Consider the following 12,732-nt stretch of genomic DNA (forward strand, 5'->3'; position numbering starts at 1 on the left):
CAAATCCCACCCATGTACCCTTTGGTAAGTCACACAGCTTCTTCCTTTTACCAGCATACCAAAAGGAGGAGGTAATTTAATCTGTTTCTGAAAAGAAGCCAACAGCACTAGTAGAAGATTATAAATAAAAAGTATCATGTTTTACAGGGATTTCTGTTTTCCCTTTCAGAAGTTACCAGAGTATCGTCTCACCCTCAATTATTAGAAAATTCTCTGATTCGGCTGCCAAACTTAATGGTGTGCCCTGATTGAAAGGCTATTAGAAAATTGATGAATACTAGGATATTGCTCATGACCATTGATTTGTCCTAAATTGAGTCTTTTTTTCTCCTTGTCATTCCCATCTACACTAATAAAAGAGAAACATGGTAATTGGCGTACGACTGCTACCCTTTTCATTGGCTAATCATCGAGATATGCAAATTAACTGACAGCCAAGATGGCGGCCGGCAGCCAGGCAGCTTAAACTGAACATGAGGCTTCCTTGCTTCAGTGACAGAGGACTCCAACATTCCCTGCCTGCCGCTGCAGGCCTCTGAGCGGGCAGTTTGAAACATAGTAACATATAGAAGCTAAAAAAAACTCCAGAAATCTGCTTTCAGCTAGCTGGGATCTCAGAGCTGGAGTTATACATTGTTTCGATTAGGAGCCTCAGAGCTAAAGCTGGCCCAGAATTAAAAAAAAGAAAAGAAAAAAAGGAGCCGTTGGGAGCTTCTGTCACCCGCCAGCCTGGAAACAGCCCTTAGCCCCTCACCCAGACTGGCCAGGCACCCCAGTGGGGACCCCCCCCCCGAAGGGTGTGTGACCAGCTGCAAACAGCCCTCAGCCCCTCACCCAGGCTGGCCAGGCACCCCAGTGGGGACCCCCACCCTGATCCAGGACACCCTTCAGGGCAAACCAGCCAGCCCCATCCATGCACCAGGCCTCTATTCTATATAGTAAAAGGGTAATATGCCTCCCAGCACCGGGATCAGCGGAGCTGAGAGGCCTCCTGGCACCGGGATCAGCATGACGGGGCAGCGCCCAAACCCCCTGATCGCCCTGCGGCTCTGTGTGTGACACGGGGTGGGGCCACAACCTCCCTATCCGCCCTGCTCTGTGTGTGACAGGGTTCGGCGCCCCAACCGCCCCCACCCCCCCACGAGCCCTGCTCTGTGTGTGATGGGGTAAGCCATAACCTCCCCATTGGCCCTGCCCTGAGTGTGAGAGTGGCAGCGCCCCAACCCCCTGATCAGCCCTGCTCTGTGGGTGATAGAGGGCGGCGCCACAACCCCCACCCCTCCCACGGGCCCTGCTCTGTGTGTGATGGGGTAGAGCCATCACCTCCCCATCAGCCCTGCCCTGAGTGTGAGAGTCGTGGCGTCCCAACCCCCTGATAGACCCTGCTCTGTGTGTGACAGGGGGCAGTGCCCCAACTCCCCTATGGGTCCTACTCTCTGAGTGACGGGGGGAGCTCCTCAACCCCCTGATGGGCCTTGCTCTGTGCATGACAGGGGGTGGCGCTGCAACCTCCCCATCGACCCTGCCTTGAGTGTGACGGGGTGGTGCCCCAACCCCCCAATCGGCTCTACCCTGAGCGTGACTGGGAGTGGCATCGCAACTTCCCAATCCGCCCTGCTCTGTGCATGACGGGGGGCGGTGCCCCAACTCCCCAAATCGGCCCTGCTCTGAGCCCGACCAGGGGCTGCACCTAGGGATTGGGCCTGCCCTCTGCCACCCGGGAGCAGGCCTAAGCCAGCAGGTCGTTATCTCCCGAGGGGTCCCAGACTGCGAGAGGGCACAGGCCGGGCTGAGGGAGCCCCCCTTCCCCCGAGTGCACAAATTTTTGTGCACCGGGCCTCTAGTCTATTCATAAGCAGGGGTGGGGAACCTTTTTTCTGCCAAGGGGCACTTGGATATTTATAACACCATTTGCAGGCAATACAAAATTATTAACTTACAAATCAGCCTGCTATATTTGGCCAAACATTTAATTAATTCACCCCTAATGACTTGGCAGGGCCAGACCAAATGATTTTGTGGGCTTTATACTAAGACTCGTGGGCTGGACGTTCCCTACCCCTGCTGTAGAGCCCCTGAGCCTTTGCACATATTGTTCTCTTTGTCAGAAACATTTCTCACTTCTTGCCTAATACCTCCCCCCGCACCCCCAGAGCCTGTCCAAAACTCTCAAATTTAGAGATTCCTATTTGTTTTCATGTACAATATTATGGTAATGCCATAATATCATTTACTGTTTATTTAGAATTCCTACTGGATTGTAAGGTTCATGACAGTGAGGGCTTCGTCTTTTTCTGTGCCTTTACTGCGTAACACACTCTAAAACATAACAATACCTAATAATAGCTAGCACTATATATCGGACATTGTTTTCAGTACTTTGCATGTATTTAATTCATTCTCATAATGGTTTATGAGAGAGGTGCTATTAAAATCTCCATTTTGCTGGGGTACAAATAAGTTCACTGATCCCAAAGTCACCTGTTAGTACATGTTAGAGCTGTGATTTGAACCCAGGCAGCCTGATTTGAAGGAATGGAGGAATCTATAAAAAGCCAAGTAATAAATATTTCTATAATTTTGAGGGTGTGGTTCACAACTTACTATTTTTTTCTTGGATTTTTAAAACATGCACATTAGTTTTTGTCAAGACGTAGGCCAAAATTCATGGAAAGGCAGCTCTTAATGTAAGATAATAAATATAGAATAATTATAAAATTTAAAGAACCCGTGTGTTGTACAACCTGATAGAAGCTATTTTTCTGTATTGTCAGTAGCTTTGGGTAGATTAGTAATCTAGAGTATGTAATGCTTTATGGTGTATATACATGTGTGTATATATATTTGATGATGATTAATATTATTTCTCAAATACATTATTCAGGGCATTTATATATTTGTAGTCCACATCACTAACTAGATTATAAGCCTCTTCAAAGCAAGGATAGGATTAACTAATTTTCATTTGCCCCCTGTATTTCCATACAGCACCTATGGTATTTGTACTGTTTTTCTGCATATTGGATTTCTCTGCAAATAGCCCCCATCTACCAAATGAAGCATATTAAGAGTTTTTAGACTAGATTCTTCTGAGAATTCTGAGTAAAATTCTTTATAATTTAATCTTTTGGAACAATTAAAGATGCTTTGTGAAAATACGACAAATTTTCTTTTCCCTTTAGGACCTCTTCAGTGAAGATGGAAGGGAAAGGTTTGCTAAAATACCATTCCTGACTTTACAGAGTTCTTCAAATCTAATGAAAGAATTAACACCTCTCATTACTGTGTCATGCAGAGGGCCTCTTTGAATGCATACAGAATGCTTGCATAGCTAGTTGCACACATGTGTTGGCATCTGTCTATAAACAGGATCTTTCCCTTGACCAGGATTATAGGAGCTATAGTGCAGCATCATAGAATATATGAAATTGAAAATCAGTATTTAGTGAGAAAAGTTTTGAGCTGCCTGTCCTTGCTGATAAGCTACAACACTCCCAGCTTCCCATTACTTTAGGGATAATGCTATATTGAAAAATTTGGGATTCCTGAAAATATTTGTTTCAAAAAACTGGCCTCCATCGCCCAGTTTTTGAGTGACTTTAGCTAATTCTACAGCATTTATTCTAGTAAGTTACAATAAAACTGATATATAATGCTTCAGAACCCTATATACAAAGAGGTAATATGCAAATTGACCATCACACTCTTGCACAAGATGCCGCCCCCATGTGGTCATAGATGGCCGGCAGGGGATGGCAGTTGTGGGTGATCAGGTCAGCAGGGGAGGGCAGTTAGGAGCAACCAGGCCAGCAGGGGAGGGCAGTTGGTGGGACCAGGCCTGTAGGAGAGAGCAGTTGGGGGGGAGGACCAGGCTTTCAGGGGAGGGCAGTTGGGGGTGACCAGGCCTGCAGGGGAGGACAGGCAGTTTGGGGCAACCAGGCCGGCAGGGGAGGACAGTTGGGAGGGACCAGGCCTGCAGGAGAGGGCAGTTGAGGGGGACCAGGCCTGCAGAGGAGGGCAATTGGTGGGGGGACCAGCCCTGTGGGGGCGAGCAGGCCTGCAGGGGAGAGCAGTTGCGGGCAAGCAGGCCAGCAGAGGAGCAGTTAGGCATTGATCAGGCTGGCAGGGGAGTGGTTAGGGGGTGATCAGGCTGGCTGGCAGAAGCGGTTGGGGACAGGCAGGCAGGCAGGCGGGCGAGCGGTTTGGAGCCAGCAGTCCTGGATTGTGAGAGGGATGTCCGACTGCTGGTTTAGGCGGCAGTTGGACATCTCCCAAGGGGTCCCAGATTGGAGAGGATGCAGAATGGGCTGAGCGACACCCTCCCTCAGTGCACGAATTTTGTGCACTGAGCCTCTAATATAATATAAAATGAAACTGCAGAATATATATATGTTATATATACATTTGGTTTCATAATTTACTTTAAATTGGTTCTGTGTTTATTCTCCACATGTGTTTTCAAACCTGTATCTGCAACTACCTCCAAAACATTTTGCATTTTGCCTCAAAACTAAAATGTCTAAAATAAATTAATATATTTACTGTTCTTATTCTCCCTTACTTTGTGGTTAAAAAATGTTTTTTATTTTTCTTCACTACTTGGATCATGTATTTATACATCAGTTTTCACTTCTATTATATTTATCTTTTTCATGAAATTTTTAGCCAACTAAAGATCTATATAAAAAATACTTTCTCATGAGATGTAACCTAATTCCAGTGATCTCTTAGTTCAGTGGTTGTCTGCATTAGTTAAGGAAGCTTTTCTAAATTTAAGGTTGAGCCCAAACCGCCACACCCAGAAACTAATTTAATTGATCAATATCTGTAAAAACTTTCGAGGTTGATCCATACTTGAGAACTACTGAAATAGAACTGAAGTCTGCATGCTGTGTCTGACTTTTGCTTATTTTTCATAAAGTTTGTTCTGGAGTTGTTATGGGCATATACATAGTCTTGAGACCTTGAAGTCTAGAAACATTGTCTTTTTAAAAACATGTTTTATTTCAAATCCGATTAAATACATTTTTAATCAATAGGGGTTTAACTAAAATTCCATCACAGTATACTGCAATCCTCTCATTGAGTCCAATGTGCCAAAAGGTTGGTTAAGAGACATGTCTTGTGTATTATTAATGGGAGGTCAAATATTTTGGGAGGAGGCATACTTTTTTAAAAAATATATATTTTATTGATTTTTCACAGGAAGGGAGAGGGATAGAGAGTTAGAAACATCGATGAGAGAGAGACATCGATCAGCTGCCTCCGCACCCCTCCCCCCCCACTGAGGATGCGCCCGCAACCAAGGCACGTGCCCTTGACCAGAATTGAACCTGGGACCCTCCAGTCCGCAGGCTGACGCTCTATCCACTGAGCCAAACCAGTTAGGGCGAGGCATACATTTTTTAAAAAATATTTTTTATTGTTGATAGTATTACAGATATCTCCTTTTTTCTCCCCCTTCCTAACCGCCTCCCAGCCTCTACCCACCCCCAGTTCTTCACTACCCTATTGCCCATGTCCATGGGCTATGCATATCTATCTATCTATATAAAAGCCTAAGTGACCTTTAGCACTGGTTGAGCGAATGACTGGTTGCTGTGATGCTCACTAACCACCAGGGGCAGACGCTCAATGCAGGATCTGCCTCTTGGTGGTCAGTGCACTCTCACAGCCAACCTCCCGTGGCTCCTCCCCCTGGCTGGCCCGCCCCGCCCCATTCGGGACTGGGTGAGATGCCCCGATCACAGGCCAGGCCGAAGGACCCCCCCATGCACAAATTTGTGCACCAGACCTCTAGTAAGTATGTAAGTTCTTTGGTTTATCTCTTCTCATCTCCCCAACCCCACATCAAGGTATGTCAGTCTGTTCCATGCCTCATGCTTTGGGTCTTATTTTGTTGGTCTATTCATTTTGTTCATTAGATTCTGCAAATAAGTGATATTTGTCTCTTTCAGTGTGGCTTATTTCACATAGCATAATATTTTCCAGGTCCATCCATGCTGTCCCAAAGTCTAAGAGGTCCCTCTTTTTTACATCTGCATAGTATTCCATAGTGTAAATGTCCACATTTTCTATTTTTTGAACCAAATCAACTTTTTGTTGTAGGCTAGGGCTATCTTTATTTATTTTTAAATAATATATTTTTATTGATTTCAGAGAGTAAAGAAGAGGGAGAGAGAGATCAAAATATCAGTGATGAGAGAGAATCATTAATTGGCTGCCTCCTGCATGCCCCTCACTGGGGATAGAGCCCACACCCCAGGAATGTGCCCTGACCAGAATCGAACCGTGACCTCCTGGTTCATAGGTTGACACTCAAACACTGAGCTACACCGGCTGGGCTAGGGCAGTATTTCTTAACACATTAGGCACCCTGTCAGTCACCAGTAACTGACACTATACTTTCCGTCTGGAAGACAAAACAGGCTGGGCACTTAACATGTTAAATGAGGGCCACCAGCTGCATCTTGGGTGCGTTTTAAAAATGTGGCTACTTGGCCTCATCTGGAGAATCATGTTTTAGGACATCAACATTTTTATTTTTAATCCTCACCTGAGGATAAGCATATTTTAGAGGAGAAGGGAGAGAGAAACATTGATGTGAGAGAGAGAACATTGATTGGTTGCCTTCCGTATACACCCCGATTGAACTCATAACCTAGGTATGTGCCCTGACTAGAAATGGAACTGATAGCCTTTCGGTATACAGGACGCCACTCCAACCAATTGAGCCACACTGGCCAGGGCAAGAAGATCTATTTTCCCTACCAACACATGTTTCATCAGAGGCTTTTTAAAAAAAATAACATCATAGTTGATTATTATGCTTATCTAAGTTTGAAAACTGCACTTACTGCAGAAAGGATTTAATAAATGTTTGCAGAATTGAATTTTGTTTCCCCAGCTAGACTAGTAAATATTCTGAATACAGAGATCTTGTTCTCTCCACTTTCCCTTCTGTATCAGAGAGGGCTGGTGAAGGACTGGATCTTATTCTTTGGTTTGGTCAGTATGGCGTAGTGCTTTTATGTTGATAAAAGCTTAAGTATGAAATTGAATTCATTGTTATCATACTAAGACTTCCCTGTAAATCTAGAGATTAAAAAATGTTGAGTGTATATAATTATGAACATTGGGGGCCTTTGACACTACATGGCACTGAAGAGTACCTTCACTTACACTTTTCTTAGAATAGCAGACTTGGAGGCTTCCAGTCAAGAAGGCAGAGTAGGTAAATGCGGTGCTCACATCCTCCCACAACCACATCAAAATTACATCTAAACTGCAGAACAACCATCATTCAGAACTGCCTAAAATCTAGCTGAACAGAAATCTTACAACTGAGGATATAAAGAAGCCACATGGAGACTCGTGGGAGGGACGGAGGCACTGAATGTGCTGGCCCCACACTCACATGTGGCAGTTAAAAATCAAGAGGGAGATCTCAGCTGCAGTGGTCCTGCCTGTGGAGCTACGGGGTCTCAATCCCACACCTGGCCCCCAGCCCAGAGTTCCAGTGCTAGGAAGAGAAATCCTCGTAACTTCTGGCTGTGGAAACAAGTGGGGATTATGGCAGAGTGAGCTGGAGTGCCAGGCGTTTCTCTTAAAGAGCTTGTGCATGGACCTACTTGGACTCTGAGCTCCAGCACTGGGGCAGCAGTTCAAAAGGCACCAGGAACATACAGGGAGAAACAGGGTTGAAGGGGCAGCATTCTCCAAAACAGAAGTGCTGGCAAATACCACTGTTCCTTTGTTGAGTCCAGCCTCCTCAGTGGTGCTTTCCTGAAACACAACCAACTTGAGGGACTATCCAAAACCCTTCCAGTGGCTTTTCAATAAAATTGGCCTGTCTTGACTCATGCTCTGGACTTTCCTAAAATCTCTCAAAGCTTCTCAAGCCCCTAACAAGCAGCATCTGATCTTGGCATGCCTTGCCTATCTTGCTAAATGGCCCAAAGTTCGGCATTAGTGATAGCTGGCCTTGGTTTGCAGTATGGTTTCTCCCAGGCACCTACAAACTCAGCACAAGTAGCAGCCACCTACGATTGTAGCTTATGTCCCAGGCAGGACATAGGTGGCTGATCTTGGCCTGCACCTCCTGGGGGAACCTAGAGCCATTGCATCCAGGGGGCAGCTTCAGACCAATCCAGAGTACCACTCAACCACCTCCACCAGCAGCACATGCATGGGGCACCAGATCCCTCCTATAGCATTCTCCACTTCATTGGGTCTGCACCTGGACAGCAGATGCTCTGTGGTCTCAGTCAGTCTTCAAATCAGTTGGCCTGGGGGTAAATGTCGCCAATGTGCCCACAGCAATCAGGCTCAACTACAACAGGAGAGTGGCACTCAGCCAACATGAAGGGTGCACCTGAGTGTCCAGATCAGGTGACCAACAGGCTGCACCATTACACCCTATAGGATATCTACCACATAAGGCCCCTCTAAGACTGGCAGACAGAGCAGCTCTACCTGTTACATAGACACAAACACAGGGAGGTAGCCAGAATGAGAAGACAAAAAAAGTCCCAAGAACAACTCCAGAAAAAGAACTAAGAAAAATAGAAACCAGTAATCTAAATGCAGAATTCAAAACACTGGTTATAAGCACGTGGGTATAAAGCACAGCATAGGAAATATGATCAATAATATTTATTAACCATGTGTGGTGTCAGATGGGTAGTATATTTATTGGAGTGATCAGTTCATAAATTATATAAATGTCTAACACTGGGTTTTATACCTGAAACTAATATAAGGTTGTACATCAACTGTAATTAAAAAATAAAAAACTAAAAAAGATTTTGAAAGGTCTTGAAGATCATCTAATCTGTTTCATTTTGTGGTGGAGGAAATTGTGACTCAGATTGCTTAACTGCCATTAAAAGTAACAAGATTAATTGCAGAGCCACGACTAGATTCCTATCCAATGCTTTTTATTTCATGAAATAAATTTTCTGTGAAGCAGCAGTGATTGGTTTACATTTCAGAAGGAGATTTTCTGCTCCTTGGGTACAAACGGAGGAAGAATCTGTAAAACCAACAACATCTTGGTTTTTGTAATCAGGACATCTACCTTTACTCATTTTTTTTATCCTATAGAACGGGTGGGCAACCTTTTTGTGAGTGCGTGCCAAAACCAGCAAAATCTCTGACTCAAAATTCTGCGTGCCAATCCTAATTTTTTGAGAACATGTTATGCCTACTTGATATTGCTTAAGGTTTACGTATGTGAAGAACCTTGAAGAAAAAATAAAATTCATTCAAGCGACAAAAACACAGTATACGATGATGAAAAATACATTTATTTTTTAATGTATACATGTACACTGATAGTCCGACAGAAAACTTAAAGACTCCGTCTGATATTATCAGTGGGAGTTTTGCTGCTGCATCACTGATGGATCTAAGATGCACCTACACTGAATTTATCTGAAAAATGAAGTTGATATTAAGAAAAAAATTGTAAATGGAAGATTATAAGAGAGGTTTTTGCGTGCCAGCAAAAGTTACCGGCGTGCCATCTTTGGCACGCGTGCCAGTGGTTGTCCACCCCTGCTATATAATAAAACACTAATATGCAAATCGACGGAACAGCGGAGCGATCAGTCACAATGATGTGCACTGACCACCAGAGGGCAGACGCTCAATGTAGGAGCTGCCCCTTGGTGGTCAGTGTGCTGCTCAGCCAGAAGCTGGGCTCACTGCTGGTGAGCGCAGTGGCAGTGCCGGGAGCCTCTCCTGCCTCCTTGGCAGTGTTAAGGAGCAGTGAGCTGAGTGGTAAGGAGCAGCGAGCAGGCGGGCGGTAAGGAGCGAGGGTTCCTGGACTGCGAGAGAGCACAGGCTGGGCTGAGGGATGCGCCTCCTCCTCAATGCCCCCTCCCCCTCTAGTATATATTACTGATTGATGAGAGAGAGAGAGAGGCATCAATTTGTTGCTCCACTCATTTATGCATTCATTGGTTGTTTCTGTATATTCCCTGGCCTGGAATCTAACCTGCAACCTTGATGTATTGCATGACACCCTAACCAACTGAGCAACCTGACTGGGACTCACTCTTATTTATTGATTGATTTATTTATCTTTATTTATTTTTTTAAAATATATTTTTCTTGATTTCAGAGAAGGAGAAAGAGGGAGAGAGAGATATAAGTATCAATGATGAGAGAGAATCATTGATTGGCTGCCTCCTGCCCCACACTGGGGATTAAGCCTGCAACCTGGGCATGTGCCTTGACTGGAATCAAACCCAGGACCCTTCATTCTGCAGGCTGACGCCCTATCCACCGAGCCAAACCAGCTAGGGCACTCATTTATTTTTTTGAAATAGATTATTAGACTATTTGGAAATGAAATCTTTAACTGATGATGGATGATATGAGATAAAAAAACTCCTTTGGCACAGTTTTGTTGTTTTTTAGTGGAACTTTTCTTCTCTGTCCTGACATTTCCATATCTCTATTTATAGCTGCGATCTCCTTGGAATTTGACTTCTGATTCTGTTTTTTCTTTTATGTTGCTTCATATTAACCGATATTATCATTTTATTTTTTAAAAATAATGTATTTGCAAGGATTTGAGAAGGAAAGAAGGAATTAAAATTTTTAGAAGCATCTGAAATAATTATTTTTCTATGCATTATCATAATCATTGTTTAAAACAGGTCATCTAACTGTAGTACCTAATGATACAAATACTAATATTTTTAGGTAGAATGGTAGTTTGTGTTCTAAGTTTAAAAACATATGTAGTCTAAAATAAATTTCTTTTATCCAGAACAGATACTACTTTAAGTTGAACAATTTTGCTCCTTAACTATATACAGGATTGGGCAAAAATAGGTTTACAGTTGTGAGTACACGAATCACAACTTATTGTATTATTATTTATTAATTATTGTATGATTTTCCAGCTAGCTCTAACCAACTGAGCTACTTGGCCAAGGCAGTTAAGAGTCTTTAAATGCCTTTGGGCCTTTTGCTGATGACCCACTTAGCCGTCAAAAAAAGGGCAAAGGAAAAACACCGCTTTTGTGTGAAGCGGCAGCGTGTTGTGTTGCTTTGCTTCAATCAAGGTAAAAAAAAAGAGTCTTTAAATGCAAAAAGAAATAAAATAAAATAAAAAACCTTTAAATGCTAAACTCCTTAAGGGCAGGACTATCTTACCTACTTTTGAAATTAACATAATACCTGACATCCAGTAGGTGTTTATTAATTATTCATTATCCAGTTCAGTAAAAATGTTGGGCATTGTTCTAGGTGCTAGATATACAGCAGTGAACAAAATAGACTATATCCTTACCTTCATGGAGCTTATTCTAGTGTGTGAATGTTGAATGAAACCACGAATCACTGTGCAAAGGCTCTATATTTGTTTTCAGGTAGTTATTTGCATCAGCCTAAAAAAAGAATAATCTGTAATTTATTAACACGTTAAGTGGCCTGTCAGTCACCGGTGACTGACACTATACTTTCTGTCCGGAAAGGCTAGGCACTTAACATGTTAAGCAATGGGTTGGTAAGGTGGAATGGGAGAAGCTTAGTAATTAGATTGTTTATTCATTAAACATTTCCTAGTGTGAGTATGTAAAATTATTTGAAATCACATAATTGCTAGTCATTTTGTCTTCCTAATTATCACTCAATTCTTGTGTTCTGTTTGTAGCCTTGAGTAAAGGCCTCAGTTACTGGCCATGCCACCACTGGAGATCTTAATCTCAAATCAGATACCAGAGTGTAAGTCTCTGACTGTACTGGCCCCAAACTTAATAGACATCAAAGTTCTAGTTCTTTGTTTATTGTCTGTTCTTCACATCAGAGTGTGAACTCACAGAGCACCTATCTATTTTAATCACTACTGTATACCAGGTGCATAAAATAACATTCCACATAGTAGATGTTAGTAAATATTAATCCTTGGCCACTCAAAATGCACATTTCTCCCTACTCATGGCTACAGCCTACATTTAATCTTGATTCAGACTATTAAAAAAATTAAAGTCTTCAACTCTAGTATTCTCTTAAGAAGAGCTATTATCACTTTAGCTTATCCTATATAATAAAAGGCTAATATTCAAATTGTCCCGCCGGGAGTTTGACTGACTGGGAGCTGACTGCTCACTATGAAGTGCGCTGACCACCAGGGGAATGAAGGAAGGCCCCGGCTGGCAGCTGGAAGGCCCCGATTGGCCCTGATCACTGGCCAAGCCTAGGGATCCTATCCATCCACGAATTTTGTGTACCAGGCCTCTAGTTTACTAATATACTCCATCTGTTCTTCTAGCCTTTTTGACACTCCCCCCACCCGCTTTTTTTAATCCTCACCCGAGGATATTTTTCCATTGATTTTTTTAGAGAGAGGGGAAGACAGAAATATTGATGTGAGAGAAATACATTGATTGGTTGCCTCCTGCATGAGCCCTGACCAGGGCCCAGGCCATGTAAGAGCCTGCAACCCGAGGTGTGTGTACTTGACTGGAACTGAACCTGGGACCCTTCGGTCTGCAGGCTGACACTGTCCTCTGAGCTAAACTGGCCAGGTCATTTCCCTTTTCTTTCAATCTCTGTTACTTCCTGGTCTAATTTTGCCATTCACTTCAAGAATTCTCATTTCCCATTCTCCTTTGTCTTTTAGTTGTATCTACTCTTTAAATCCACTACTCTGTTTTTATTTTTTTATCAACTGAGATTGTTTATATGACTTAAGAGCCCCCCCCTGCCTCACCCCCC

At 43.4% G+C, this 12,732-nt stretch overlaps 1 protein-coding gene across 1 annotated transcript in view; it reads left to right on the plus strand.

Moving 5' to 3' along the window:
• Positions 1–12,732, plus strand: part of DNAJB4 (DnaJ heat shock protein family (Hsp40) member B4) — a 71,534-nt gene continuing 58,802 nt past the window's right edge. Inside the window, exon 1 of the mRNA XM_015571092.1 lies at positions 1–24. The gene's annotated coding sequence lies outside the window, so the exon portion shown is untranslated. The remainder of the gene's footprint in view (positions 25–12,732) is intronic.

This window comes from Myotis davidii, unplaced genomic scaffold, assembly GCF_000327345.1.
Source record: "Myotis davidii unplaced genomic scaffold, ASM32734v1 scaffold248, whole genome shotgun sequence".
In the NCBI taxonomy this organism is placed as follows: Eukaryota; Metazoa; Chordata; class Mammalia; order Chiroptera; family Vespertilionidae; genus Myotis; species Myotis davidii.